Here is a 14,938-nt window from a genome sequence, read left to right on the forward strand (position 1 = left end):
ATCGACTGGCAAGGGGTAATCATCACTCGTCGGTTGACATTCTATTAGATGCTAGTCCACTTACCATCAGGTGCAGTAGGGATAATTTTTCCTGCCCGTATAAAAAAAAAGTTAGGCCCGAAGTCTGTCAAATTCAAATCAAATTGTCATTTTAATCCCATCGGTAACACTTAACGATCGGTAATTATAAACTACCTCCTCCAATGCTAAGTTTGAAACGACCACGATTATCTTTAATCGTATCGAACGTAGAAAACGCTCTACACTCGCCATAAACGTTACAGCCTATAACGTTTAACGTTATTTACACGGTAATTTAGTTGCAAATGCAATATACTCTATGCAAACCATGTCCATATGACCGATCTTTATGTCCCACCAAAGACGACATTTCGACGAGCCATAGATACGTTGGGCCAATAACTTGGACTATTGGTCATAGTGTTCGATCGTATGAATTTGAGGTTAATGGTTGGTAATATTTGACACAGCATTTCAAACTAGACTTGAAGTTCGTTTTGAGTCAAATTATTGAAGATATCTGAAAGGTCATAGAAGGCTTAGACGATCGAGTCATGTAAGTATTAGCTCAATACCCCAGTCTAAGTAAAAATATTGATAAAAGCTGTATTTGTTTAGTAAAGAAAAAAATTGACAAAAATGTCTGTATTTTCATACACGAGTAACGTATAAATATTATAGCATTCACGAAGTCATTAAATAAATTCAAATATAAAGATACTTGGTTAAAAAAATACGAACTTAATTCCATAACTAAACTCCAACCCTCATTTAACTGCGTTCCCCAATATTTGATCAAACCACCCTGTGTGTAACAAAAATAATAATCTCTTTATTAACACACATTGAGCGGGCGCGAATAAAAATGTACGCAAAAGAATCATAGACTACATCATTTAGTAAACACATTTGAAATTAAACACCAAAGTATTTTCCATCAACCATCCAGCCTATATCCATAGAGTACAATTTCAAACGTCATGTACATTTCAAAAAAAGAACATTCTCTCGACACGCTGCCATTTTATACGATTCTTAACAACCAATTCTATGTAAAATAAAACTTTATAATTCAAACATAGAATTCAAAATCGTATGCGTCAGAATCCCTGGGCGTCTACGTAGGGGTCGCGAAAAGCCGTAGGCCTATTTGTGTCGGTTTCACACTTACAACAATAGTGTCATGATTCGTGATCCCGGATTATCCCGGTACAATCCCAGGATTAGGTCGCGTTGCGGCAAACAAATGGAGTCGGACTAACGAGTGGTGAAACAAGTGCTCGCGGGTCTGCCGCGTCACTAATGGGGTGTTCGAATTTCAAATTCAATTCTGTTTTGTTTTATTTGCGGCCAGTCTTGATATAAAGGAAAATAAAGTCTACGGCCTACGTTGCAGAAAATTAACAAAAATTAATAACATATTTTAATAAGCATCTGATAATTAAGAACATAGAGTACCTAAGCTCTACATTACATACGACATACTTAAGCAGGTAATTGAATAGAAATTACAACTTATAGTTTGTGCTACATTTATTTATTTCAAGATTAAGAAATATTTAAAAAAAGGTGTTATATCGCAGCGACATCTACCGCAACAAATGGCGATTACAAGCAAACATTCACACTAAGACTTTAAGACAGTTAATCGTCTCCAATGTCTTCGGGTGTTTGTAGATTCATTAACAACCTTAATTGTCCCTTCGCTTACCCTTACACAAATCACGACCAATTTACCCAGACCTCTGGTAGTACGTAAATGTTTCTAGAGTTTGAGGAGCAGAGAGGATCTGTGAGACCTTTATATAGTGGATATACACCGTTGTTCTGCGCTAATTAATCAGACTAAATCGCTCGCGACAGTGGGATTACAGTACATTGTATCTGGTTTAACAGAATCCCTATGGAAGCTTGCTTGTTTGTACTCGCATTGTCTGTTTTGTAAGTAAACAAAAGGTTTATCAAAAACAAAAGGCAGCAAAAATACTAATGTAGAGTCAAATACACGTTTTATTGGTCGATTTTAAATTTGGAATATGATGTTCCTAAATTACGTTTTTTTTTTCAATTGATTAATTGAAAGTATATAATACTAGCTTTTGCTCGCGGCTTCACCCGCGTGAAGGAGTTTTCCGGAATAAAAGTCCCACTATATATTTTCCCGGGATAGTAGCCTATAACCTTCCCAGGGTCTTATACTATCTCCATACCAAATTTTGCTTTCTTAAACCACGTCTTATGTCACGTCCCGTTCCCGTGGTAACGGGATAAAAAGTATCCTATGTCCGTCTCCTGGTTCTAAGCTACCTCTCCACCAATTTTCACCCAAATCGGTTCATCCATTCTTGAGTTATAAATAGTGTAACTAACACCACTTTCTTTTATATATATAGATATATTCACAAAATTATTACAATAATCCTATCGCTTATGTTTAGCAAGTGGGATGTTAGAAGGTGGCCAGGTTCCGCTATTTGATACTTACTTCACCCCTACCTCATTTACTTATGTTGTGATGTGAACCTTGCCTTAGTAAGATAAAAAAAATATATCAAATATATTTTAATTTAATAACTAATAATTAAAAAAGCGGTATAATTTTTTGTTAAAAAAGTTTTGTAATATCAAAGGCAACTGTAGAGTTAAACAATTAAATACTACTGCAAAATATGAGCATTGTTACGCGAAATTGTATTAAACAGAAGGGTGTTCTCGACCAGCGAATAAGTTTTGCTATAATATGACACCATGCATTGGTTATGTGTGGGTATAGATAATGAGAATAATAAGACATTGCAAAATTCTAAATCTAGCATAATTTCATAGTTAAGTATATAAATTATTGAAACACTGAGAAGTATTTGCATGAAGAAATCTCTTGACTCATATATATTCACTATTTATTTTGGCATCAAGATTACAACAACTGTATAGCACGAAAAATGGTATTCAAACAGACCGAATGTTTGTAAGGTAGATACCGTATCTGTCAATGTTGCTACACTACAAATTTAACATATCAGTGTTGTTACATTATAGTTAGAGAAAATTTTCTTTTTAACCTAAATTATGTAGGAAAAGTCGCTTACATTTGTGGCCCAAATATTCTAACAACTTCAAATTCAAAAATGCAACAATTTAATATATTACAAATCCTTTATCCCTTCCTCATGCCGCTAAGCAAATCTTTGGTTTCTACAACACAAACAAATCACAATTTATTTACTCAACAGAAAAGAACCCAAAGAATAAATTCACATCCGATTTTCCATTACAGCCTGTCTGCTGAAACCGCTAACGATTTCAACAACCCATTGTCCGCACTCTTCTAACTCACATTTCGACACATAAATCCATCTCTCTCTAACGGTAGTGTGAAATCAGTCCGACAAATTAAATCCCGCCTCAGATTATTACATAGCTCAGTGACTGTTCATAAATAACCCGTAGGGAGAAACGCGCGGGAAATGTACCGAACATACGTTCCAAAATGGAAGTTTAAATTTAGAATAAATTTTTTTTCAATGTAAAATTACCATTATTTTTTAGCCAGTACTCTTATCAGATTTTTTTTTTTTTTTATTTGTTCATTATGTTAGTATGTTTCTTGTGTGCTGTGTTTCAATGTTTGTTTTTTTAACTGAAACATTTAATCCCAAGTATGGATTTTAGACCACATTCCCTTTATTAGAGATGTCATTCCCGTATTGCACCATAGACATTGGCTACGTTGAGCGTGACCATATTCAAATTTGGAACGTACATTCGAAATTCAAATTGGGAAGGCCGCCCATGCCGACCCCAATGGATTTGGGGCGTGCATTCCTGAACGACGCGACGACTGCCTCTCGCAGTTATATTATGTCCGTGATTTATGGCATTGAATTCTCTTCGGTAATTAGTGCGTGCCTTCCACGCGCAACCCGCTGTAACGCGGCACGGTTGTACAATGTGACATGTTTTTAATCAAATGGTGAAGTATAAATTAATTTATTTTGACCACTTTACAATGTAAAATAACTACTTAAATATACGCATAAACATAATGTTGGTAGTACGATAACAGAAGATTTTATGTGCAGGTGTTTACTTTAGAACTTAAAATAAAATGATTACGTTGCCAAATAACGTATACAATTTAATGACCGAACCAAAATTCAAAATTTTCGCGACAAACTAGAGCAAAATATCTGTATTGACTTTTGCTACAAGCATTTTCAAAGGCGCTGTTATACAATTAATATCTTTTAACCCATTTATGTCGTTCGATGCATTTTACACGTGCAGCTAATTCTAGTTAAAATATAAACTCACCTATAAAAAATTATACAACTAACCTCAACCTGCTTTACCTAACCAAATCCTATAATAATTCATCAGTGTGACAAATCGTTACAATTAATAAACAGTTGAAATTTAACTAGAGCCGATGAGCCGGCCTCGCGCCGCGGATTACCGGAGATTGAGTTTAATCGGACGCCGGGGAACGTCCCATTAATAACGGTACTCCGTTAATTGAACTCCCAGTTTGCCGCCGGCCATATTTCAAATATAGAACGCTCGGTAAAATATCGTCCGACTATTGTCTATGGATTAAATGCGGATTACATTTAACGGATGGATGACCTGATAGTTATTTTATAGGTAATAGTGCTTGTCTCTGGTTGAACGTTTTTATGATGATGTTGGTGTGTTTGATTTTTATCAAAGACAAATACTTATAAACGTAATTAATATTTTATTACGCAACTACAAGTCATGTTTTGTGCACTTGCCCCGCTGAAAGGAAACAAGTTAATACTCGTAATCATTTCTTGAGTAAAAATATTTTTTTTTTCATCAACATACAAAAATAGACATAAAATATAAACTTTTAAATTGACCACCGACTTCTCCGATCAGTTTTCCATACAGTTACTATCAAAACTTCCCAACACTACAAATTAATCACTTTAAAACCTATCGAAGAGTGATGTGGGAACAAAAAATCCTTTCGTCGCGCAGTAACGCAGGATAATGTGATTGCGCTCAGGTGTACGCGCTGAGTGTATTGCTGGAGATGGGCCGCTAAAACTGCGCTTTAAGACGAATAGGATGAGTTCTGGGGAGATACGTAGAATCATGCTTTAATGTCTTCTTAATCGTTGATGTCTCAGGGAGGTACGTATTATAATGCTTTAGTGTTTTCTTCGTCGTGAATGTCTCAGCCTCTCCCAGTGACCGTTCTGAGCCGAGGTTCGTAACCCGTTAGTGGATTGCCCTCAGCATGGGCGCTTAATTTTCAAAGGTTGCGATTGTCTAAAGCTCTCATCCAAAGGTCCGGTGTGTTTGTATAAACGGACCTTTGTCAGGCTAACAAATGTGAGTTAGATTAAAAAATGAACACACACATCACGCATCTATCTCCGAAAGGGTATCCACAGGCGCAATCAGGGCGCCCACTTTACGCCAACTGTGTTTCGTCCCATAATGTGATAAGGTTCGAGCCTATTGTCTATCGGGCGTAAATTCCAAACTCCAGGCTGATACTGAGCAGAAAAAACCCAAACCGTTACCTGACCTGGGAATTGAAGCCAGGACCTCAGAACACTGCCGTGTCGCGCGTGCAGTACAACTACGCCATTGACGCATTAAAAAAATAGTGTCTTGTTAAGCTACTGTTTAAGACGAATTTGCTGGGACAAGTTTTAGGAAATTATAAGAATAATACAATTCTTAAGCAATAGTAACTGGTTAGTCTAGCATTGGACAACTAAAATGGCTTTAAGTAATATGTTGATGCGACTTTTGTCTGTAGGCGCTGAGTTGACCTAGCTAGATTTTCAAACGCTGTCCAGTTGAACTTTGTAATTTAACACAGCTTGGTTGCTTAATTGGATTTTCATAATAATTATGTGAAAATTAATGATTGTTTTTAGTTTCCTAGATCACACGTCTGCACGTTGGTTAGGTAGAAATACGTCCCGATGATCTCAATCAGCCGTCATTTGTTTTCATTAAGATCCTTGTCACACTATCATACAAATAGGCGTCAATCGATAACTGTATCCATTTGAATATCTAACAGATAATCAATGACGTCACTGCGGAAAATTATCAATAATCATATATAATATACAGTATTTTGTTGGAAAATTACCCGGGACTTTACATTTTCCAGTAGACTGACTGAACTAAAATTGATAAATATTACGTATTTTTTATCTTAATAACTAAAACACTTGTTTAGATAGTGTACAGACAAGTACGTAAACTGTAACAAAAGAGCACAATTATGGACGTCTTGGTATTTAAAAAAAGGTTTGCGTCTTCGACAATTCTCTCAAGCAATCATCATGAAACTGTAAGTGGAATTTCATTATTATTAATTTAGCCTTCAGATAAATGAAGTTATTGGCGGGAAAAACAGTCTAAATTGTCACTAAATTAAAACCACTGTCTGTCTTTTCTTCTATATTCCCACCCATTTCCTTTGTAAAATAACACACAATAAGAATTAATAATATTTTCTTATTCTCAATTTAGCTATTAGATACATGAGGTTATTGGCGGGAAAAACAATCTAATCTAATGATTAACAAACAAAATCCATCCTCTATTTTCCTTCTATATTCCAATCTATCTTTGTAAAATAAAATAATAATTAAAACAACCATTGCCTAATTCATAGCTGTTCGCCAACAACCAAACTCTTAACCACCCGATCAACCGATCGCTGTATATAAATCATGTAACTGTCGCCTCGTATTGGATTAAGATTTCGTACGGCGGATGTATTGGATGGGAAGGCCTCATCTCGCCGAGTGACAGGGAGGGAAATGTGAATATTGATATGAATTTCCCTCGGGATAGATTGGTTACGCGAATGAGATACGCGAGTGTTGGCTTTTTAAATTTCCAATTTACCCTTTGCTTCATGATTGGTGAACTTCTATATTGGTTGGTGGTCTGGTTCTGCACCATCGTGCATGAAAGTGTTCCTGGGTTGAAGCACATTGTAGTTACATATAAAGCTAACATCTATAACTTTTACTTTAATATTGATTGGTGATGGTCTGGTTCTGCAATCATCATTTACGAGTGTGTTTCGGGATTCAAGCACATTGTAGTTAGATATAAAGCTAACATCTATAATTTTTACTTTAATATTGATTGGTGATGGACTGTTTCTGCAACCATAATACATAGATGAGTTGCTGGGTTGGAGCCAGGAGCGCATTGTAGTTAGCTATAAATCCAATTCCTATAATTTGAACTTCAATATTCATTAGTAGTAAATATATTATAGACGACTATGCCCTCAATAATAAGAAGAATATCATAGCATATACCATAATTTCAAATCTTACGTTTCAGTATGACCACCACATTTCAATTCAGATCAAATTCTAGATGGTTTTTCGAATATTTATTGGTAATCATACTTTACCATCAGGCGATGTTTTCGATGGTTTATAATAAAAGAACATCAAATTGCCTAACTTAAAAGATTTTAAAGTTCAGAGAGTTTAGGTCATTATATAAATTGCATGGGAACATATCAACACACAAAAATTATAATCATAATGCTTCCGTACCTACCAAAAACGGACTCAAAGCAAATACTGTTCAATACTATTCAAAAACACCTCGAAAAATCAAATTCTATCAATTTCTTGACAAAGATCATTCCAGATACATCTTTAATATTTAAAACGCTACAAACTCAAAACCCCAATAGTAAGTGAATATTTTATTAAAAGGGCGTTGTTTCGACCATCAGTCTGGTGTCGCAATATAGCGGTTCGCGACACCAAAACAAATCGTTTTGCAGTACACGTCCCGCTGGAGTACTGATGTATTTTTGTAAGAAAGTATAATTGGGTGGTCTTGAGTTGTTTTAGGATTAGCAAGCAGTGGCGAAGGGTGATGGGACTAGGTAATCCGATTCCTGCTAGCTTTCCTTTTGTAATTTATGGAAAATTAATTATCATTAAAATGACTTCTAGACTGCATTTATGCATATAAAATAAAATACTTTATTTATTACGTAGGCGAACAGAATTGCACTTATGATACGTCAAAATAATGTATAAGAAAAAATATTATTATTTTTAAATAACAATTAAAATTACTTATATAACTATGGACATTTTAAATAAGAGACCAAATTTATAATGAATATAAAGTACAAACCGAAGTAACCGGGCTGGCAGGTAGGGGGAAATAAAAGGATAACGCGTCGCGATCCTCACCGGCGAGGACATGAGCCCGAACCTAGCTAACCTACTAGCCTTTCAGTAGCTACCTAAGCGATGACTACCTCACGAAGAAAGGCAGAAAGAAACGTAAATAAAAACGGAGATATTATTAGTACCTATAAGTAGTATCGGGTTCCCTTTTGGAAAATTTCACCCTTTGCAAGCTAGAGTGACAGTGGGTAGAACACATAGGTCGTAGAACTGCTAACAGGTGAGGTGAACATTTCTCCAGTGGAGGTAGACATGGGCAGTGTTGGACGTCCTCCTACAAGGTGTACAGACGACCTGGTCTCATGAACTTGACGGATGCAGGTCGCTTTTTAATTGTTCTAGAAAGATTTGAAGTAGCCTGGCAGGCCTATGTTCGGTTTAGGTTCGCCCCTATTACATCATGGGACAGAATTCGCACGGCAGAAAGTAGTGCCAGCATTAGTAAAGCACCAGTTGCGCCTCTGCCTACCTCTTCGGGGAGTAAAGGCGTGAATGTGCGTCTAGCAAAGTAATTAATATGTTATTATTTTATTTAGTGTCTTAAAACCTTTAACTACATGGTTAATGCCGAATGTAACTAATTGATATTCCTGGCCACTTAAACGTAAAAAACAAATCCACAAAAAAAAAAACAATAAACTTTGTAGAAAAAGTTATGGATGTAACAACGTGACGCGGTCAGGTCCGAAACTCATTTGTCGTCGGCCCGTAGATTGCGTTAAATGAAAAGTGGGTAGTTGCAAAACTTTTTTCATCCCGCACTTGAGCGTCCCCTGTATTTGTCATTGTGACTGGCGGTACACGTGACAACCCTTGACTGATTTTTTTCTCTAAAGAAAATAATGTTTCACAGTCTTGCAAAAGAGATTTGTCAACTGTTAAGTTGGAATTGTTTTGGTGTTTGTTTTTAATGAAAAATGGTATTGTTGGGTAGGGTTGGCAGTAACGTTTAAGGTTTATTACTTCTTTTTAGGTATAAAAACTTTTTTCTTTATAAATAACACTGGCTGAAATATAAACCAGCCAGTGACATTAACTAGATATTTTTTTTATTAGAAACGTTAAGGCAAATAAACTTTTTGGAACGTCAATCTTCAAACGTCCATTTGAACTGAAACGTTCAGCGTTTGCGTTACGAAAGAGTTACTATAAAATATTGAGTAGATCAGTCAATATGTGACGGCGACGGAGGGACGGTGCGCTTACATATTTCATATTCCCACCTTGACTCTATTTGATGCGTCTAGGAGACAGACTATTGACTTGATCGTTTCATTCATGAATAAAAACTTGAAGGTTTTCATTTTTTTTTACTCAACCTCCTTCGATATATTTTTAGTTTGATATGCCATTCTACTTGCAATCGTAACTGGCGTAAGATCTATTATAATCTTTGTTTGGTTTTATTTCACTCATAGTCATATTTTTAGGTGATTGCGTTCCAGAATGTGTAGTTGTTTTGAAATAGCTTGCAATTGTACGCCATTGCCTAATTTTTCATTTATTAATATGCAGAAACAAGGACCAGGAAATGTGAATATTTATCAACTATTTTATAAGGATATCTATTATTTACCAGTATTTTATTTAAAGCGGTAAGGTATAAAATTTTGCCACGTTGTCGTCTATTCTTCAAAAATATAAGTATCTCACATTCCTATAACTATATATAGATGTACCAAACGCTTATATTTCGCGACTTCTAACTTACAAAATATCTACAATATATAATACCGACAGATACGTAAACAGCAAGAGTTTCCGGCTCCCAGACTACCCAGGTTGTTGTTGGATTCTCGGTTCGGATATTGGCAAAAAACAATATTTTATACCGGTCGCTAAGCACCCGCCCGCAAATGTATGCTCATGGACGTTTAGAATCGACAGCCACACACAAGGTACAGATGCGAAGACGTTTCTTAAGATATTATAATAATGATTTTACTTGTTATTCTTGTAATATTTTTCTTATTTTGTACTTTTGAATGACTTAACACTTCGTTATTCTATACGTGTAATTTTACATGCATGACTTAGGATGCAAATGATTATAATCATATTGATAAACATACTATCACCTGCATCCCAATTTAAAAAAAAACATTGTTAAGTTAGTAGGTAGACCCTACATATTTCTTCTTTATATACATCATCATTGCTGGTCACATCAACAGCCCCAATGATCCAAGCCCGCTCTTAAACATAGGCATCTAAAGATTACCACACCGGCCTATTGGCACCCACCATGAGTCTTTTTGCAACCTTTATCGGGTCTCTTAGTAGACGTGTCCAACACTGGACACGTTACCTAAATATTCTAATCCATATCCCTTGTAACTCGTTTAACGTGTTTGCGAGCATCACATTAAATATTGACAAAATAAAAATGTAGAATGGCGGACGTGCGCATTACGGCCATCTCGGCTAACCGCCGCGCCGCGTCCTATATCCGAATGTTGCGATAAATATCTTATGGCTAATGTGACCATGTTAATTTTGGGACAGTTTTTTATCCTCCTTAGTGGCCATACTGCAAGTGTGTTGTAAAACAGCTGGCCTAATTTTTTCAATGATCAGTTGTATTTTATCTGCTTTGCTATATGACAGAAAGAAAGAAAATATTTTTTTGTAACAAGCATGATTATATAATAATTACAAAAAAAACACTAAAATAAATTTTCTCGTCAAAAAAGCAACGCCAACTCAGCATATGCTGATTAAAAGCGTCATGAATGCCATGTGCAAATCATGCACCAAAATGCACAGGCGAATGACCATTTTGGACATAATAAGACTTAACATCTCATGACTTAGACGAGTGCAGTGGAATACCAAACAATAGTTTGTAATTTATGGTGTTTCTACTGTTTATGGGCCGTCGTATCGCTTACCATCAGGCGAACGGCAAGCTCATCTCGTCATACCAAAAAAAAAAAATGCTATATGGCAGGAATATGACACGATTAGTTGCGATGAGCCAACGCAATGCGTTTTTTATAATAATATTATGACCAAAATTGCTATTATGCAATAGAGTACGAAGAATATTGAGCCTCCAGGTATTTTGCTATCAAACTATGCAATGATTTAAACATTATAAGAGTAAAGCTTAGTTTGTGAATTTAAAAAAAAAAAATTGAATTCAGTTCTTTCTTAAGAAAAAAAAACAGCTTTTCCTTAAAACCCTATGTTATTTTGTGCCAGAATTAAATATTTGAGACTATTAAAGCTTTTGTTAAAGATATTAATTAAGGATGATGAAGCATTTTTGAAATATAAAATAAATTAATACAGCGTGAAAGTATATAGCACCCTTCACTTTATGTATCAAGGTAATACCAATATTTATAGTTATAGATAAAGTTCAATTATCCGCAATAAATGATTATCATTCACATAAGAAACTACGTATTTTCATAAAAAGGTGAATAAACTAAGTATACAACAATCATTTTAGCAATACTAAATAACTATAACAAATCTAAAGTGTACCTTTTATATATATAAAAATAAATATTATGGTCACACTACTTTCAGTAAACGGATATCGTCACGGGACCGCTCTCCGTTTTCCAAAACTTACGATCAATTTTGACGTATCTGTGACTGGGACATTCTCAATTTGAATAATTAAAAAAACAAATAGACAAGTGTTTTGTTATATTTTTTTCCTCGAATATATGATGACATTTAAGATGTTCCAAATTTAAAATTAGAAATCGAGGAAACATAATTGGATTCGCGCCAAAAAAGCAGTTCGGAAAACGTTTTAAATATTTTTTTAGGAAATAGTTACTCATTATAAATTCAGAAAACCACATATCAAAGTATTTTTTAAGATTTTATAAAATGTAAGTTGCTAATATTGAAGTCATTAGACCCATATCCTTCTTTCTGCATAATATAATTCTCTATTCGGACAATCCTTTCATCCGGTTCCATGGTGTAATGGTTAGCACTCTGGACTCTGAATCCAGCGATCCGAGTTCAAATCTCGGTGGAACCTGACTTTTTGCTCTGTCGTTTTCTCTCACTATGAAAGGAATTTGCCCGAAATCCACAACTTAACTTAGTGTATGTTTTTTTCAAACAATTATTACGTAAGCCATAGAGAGTTATATTCGATAGTCGCCATTCGCGAGTGACTCCGATATTTAAATTAAACTATTTTACAAATTTTATCGCGGTTTTAATATTTTACTTTTCTCCCGACGTTTCGAAGACTTTGCAGCCTTCATGGTCACTAGTCCCGCGTTAAAACCGCGATAAAATTCGTAAAATAGTTTAATTTAAATGTCTAACATTCGCGTAAACTTCATTCATCAATCATTATGAATCCGATATGCCTTTTTATGAAGTTACGTCAACATATTACATACATATTACTCTTCAGCCTAATCGAAGAGGCCGCCACGAATCATGCCTGGCGTAAAGGTGCCCATAACGCTGGCAACATTACCACGCTGTATAGAAAGCGATCCACCAGATACGATTCAGCACGGAAATCCTCGCCGTTTTTCCTTAGACGTCGCATTAAGTTACATTAAGGTCAGGAAGTCCTATTTCTTCTACGGAGCATATCCATCTTGTTGCTTTCAGAGCGCTCTTATCGAAGGACAGATTTGGTAACCATATAGATAAAAACACCAAAAATCCCCTTGTGGCGGATTTTGTCGCCACAGACAATAGAAGTTACAAAAATACAAGTTTCCACCGAGATTTGAACTCGGATCGTTGGATTCAGAGTCCAGAGTGCTAACCATTACACCATGGAACCAGATGAGGGTGTAGGCTTCTTTCATCCCCACTTAATTTTAAGTTTTTTGTAGATACATATCATCAAGCCTTTTTCCTTTTTCCAAGAATAGGCAGAGGTGTACCTCCTAATACAGCCAGAATTTGCCAGCTAAGTTTTTCATTGTTTTAGTGTGTAAACGTCCTAGTCGTCAATACCGGGAAACAAACAAAAAAATACAAATCCCCTTGTGGCGGATTTGTCGCCACAGACAACAGAAGTTACAAAAAGTCAGGTTCCACCGAGATTTGAACTCGGATCGCTGGATTCAAAGTCCAGAGTGCTAACCATTACACCATGGAACCGGATGACGATACTGTCTTCATTCATAACCACCTTGAATCTTTTGTTGCAGTTGAATGTCGAGACGAGCATGCCGCTCCCACTATGGTAAGCATCAGTGGGGAAGAAGGAAATTTTCTGAGAGGCAACCCGACGTAAATTATAGGTACTAATAATATGCATAAATGCGGTCTGGAAATCATTCTAATTATAAATAGATTTAACATAAATTATGGAAGAGAAGCCAGCAGGAATCGAGTTCTATGGAACCTTCGCTACTGGTAAGCAGATCGTCCATAAACAGTAGCAACACCATACTGAAGTTGAAATTATATAATGTGTGGCCATCGTCACACTGAGAAATTTTTGTTATTAATACAGAAATTACTTACTAATTAATAAAAGACAATGAATATCAAATATGATTCGGACAGCTCGTTAAGATTAATCAAATGTAGTTTATTGATTTGTTCAAGCTATACATATATTTTATTGTTAAGTGGATAACGATATCTTGAAGATTTCCTTCGTTTCGATGTAATGCGGATAAACTTTGATTCATTTCTAATTAATGCGATTGACTCTGAATCTACTTGCACGATTTAGAAAATGTTCTCTTTAATTATTACTAAGCTACATTTCCCTGGATGCTAGAGGCAATACTTATAAGAAACAGACTTTGTCATGTAAAACCGGAAACAAAACCTACTTAAAAATATTCCAACAAAAAAGACTGGCACTATTATGATCACTTCATGGACCATCTCCCTTCTTTTCTGTTCTCAAATTTCCATTCCCATTCTCCACTAGGCCCCTAAAGTCGCTATGCTGAGGGATTTCAGATTCTCGTTTGCAGGTGTCTCCTGGTATTGACTTCGGGGTCGCCTACGCACACAAAAACTTAGCTGGCGAATTCTGTAAGGTACACCTCTGCCTATTCTTGGAAAAAGCAAAAAGCTTGATGGTACATATCTACCAAAAACCTAAAATTAAGTGGGGATGAAAGAAGCCTACACCCTCATCCGGTTCCATGGTGTAATGGTTAGCACTCTGGACTTTGAATCCAGCGATCCGAGTTCAAATCTCGGTGGAACCTGTTGTTTTGAAATCCCTTTAAATAGTAATATTTTTAAATATTGACATACATTTGTTCTCCAGACATTATTAAACTGTGCCACAGGATATCTCTTGAACTATATTTTTTAAGAAACAGAAAATTTAAAATCCTTCTCTCGTTGTGTACACCTACCTCTTAATCTCTGCACCACCTAAAGGTTGACTGGTAGAGAATGACTTCGGCATTAAGTCCGCCTTTATATTATCACTACATAGTATAAAACAAAGTCGCTTTCTCTGTCCCTATGTGTGCTTAAATCTTTAAAACTACGCAACGGATTTTGATGCGGTTTTTTCAATAGAGTGAATCAAGAGGAAGGTTTATATGAATAATAATAACATCCATTAAATAGTCAGCACTGCACCCGTGCGAAGCCGGGGCGGGTCGCTAGTTTGTATATAAAGTGTTATAAATAAATAAATAAAATCGACATCTTTCGATAGCCATGAATCTTAAACTTAAAAAAAAACTGCTCCAAAAATGTCTTCCTGT

The 14,938-nt window shown here is 35.6% G+C and overlaps 4 non-coding genes across 4 annotated transcripts; 2 read left to right on the forward strand and 2 right to left on the reverse strand.

Moving 5' to 3' along the window:
• Nucleotides 1-12,186: 12,186 nt before the first annotated feature.
• Trnaq-cug lies at nt 12,187-12,258 on the forward strand. Its single transcript has one exon. It is a non-coding gene; the product is annotated as a tRNA-Gln (tRNA).
• Nucleotides 12,259-12,957: 699 nt separating this feature from the next.
• Trnaq-cug lies at nt 12,958-13,029 on the reverse strand. The gene has a single exon. It is a non-coding gene; the product is annotated as a tRNA-Gln (tRNA).
• Nucleotides 13,030-13,280: 251 nt separating this feature from the next.
• On the reverse strand, nt 13,281-13,352 carry Trnaq-uug. Its single transcript has one exon. It is a non-coding gene; the product is annotated as a tRNA-Gln (tRNA).
• A 1,001-nt stretch (nt 13,353-14,353) lies between these two features.
• Trnaq-uug lies at nt 14,354-14,425 on the forward strand. The gene has a single exon. It is a non-coding gene; the product is annotated as a tRNA-Gln (tRNA).
• The last annotated feature ends 513 nt before the right edge of the window (nt 14,426-14,938 follow it).

This window comes from Manduca sexta, chromosome 23, assembly GCF_014839805.1.
Source record: "Manduca sexta isolate Smith_Timp_Sample1 chromosome 23, JHU_Msex_v1.0, whole genome shotgun sequence".
In the NCBI taxonomy this organism is placed as follows: Eukaryota; Metazoa; Arthropoda; class Insecta; order Lepidoptera; family Sphingidae; genus Manduca; species Manduca sexta.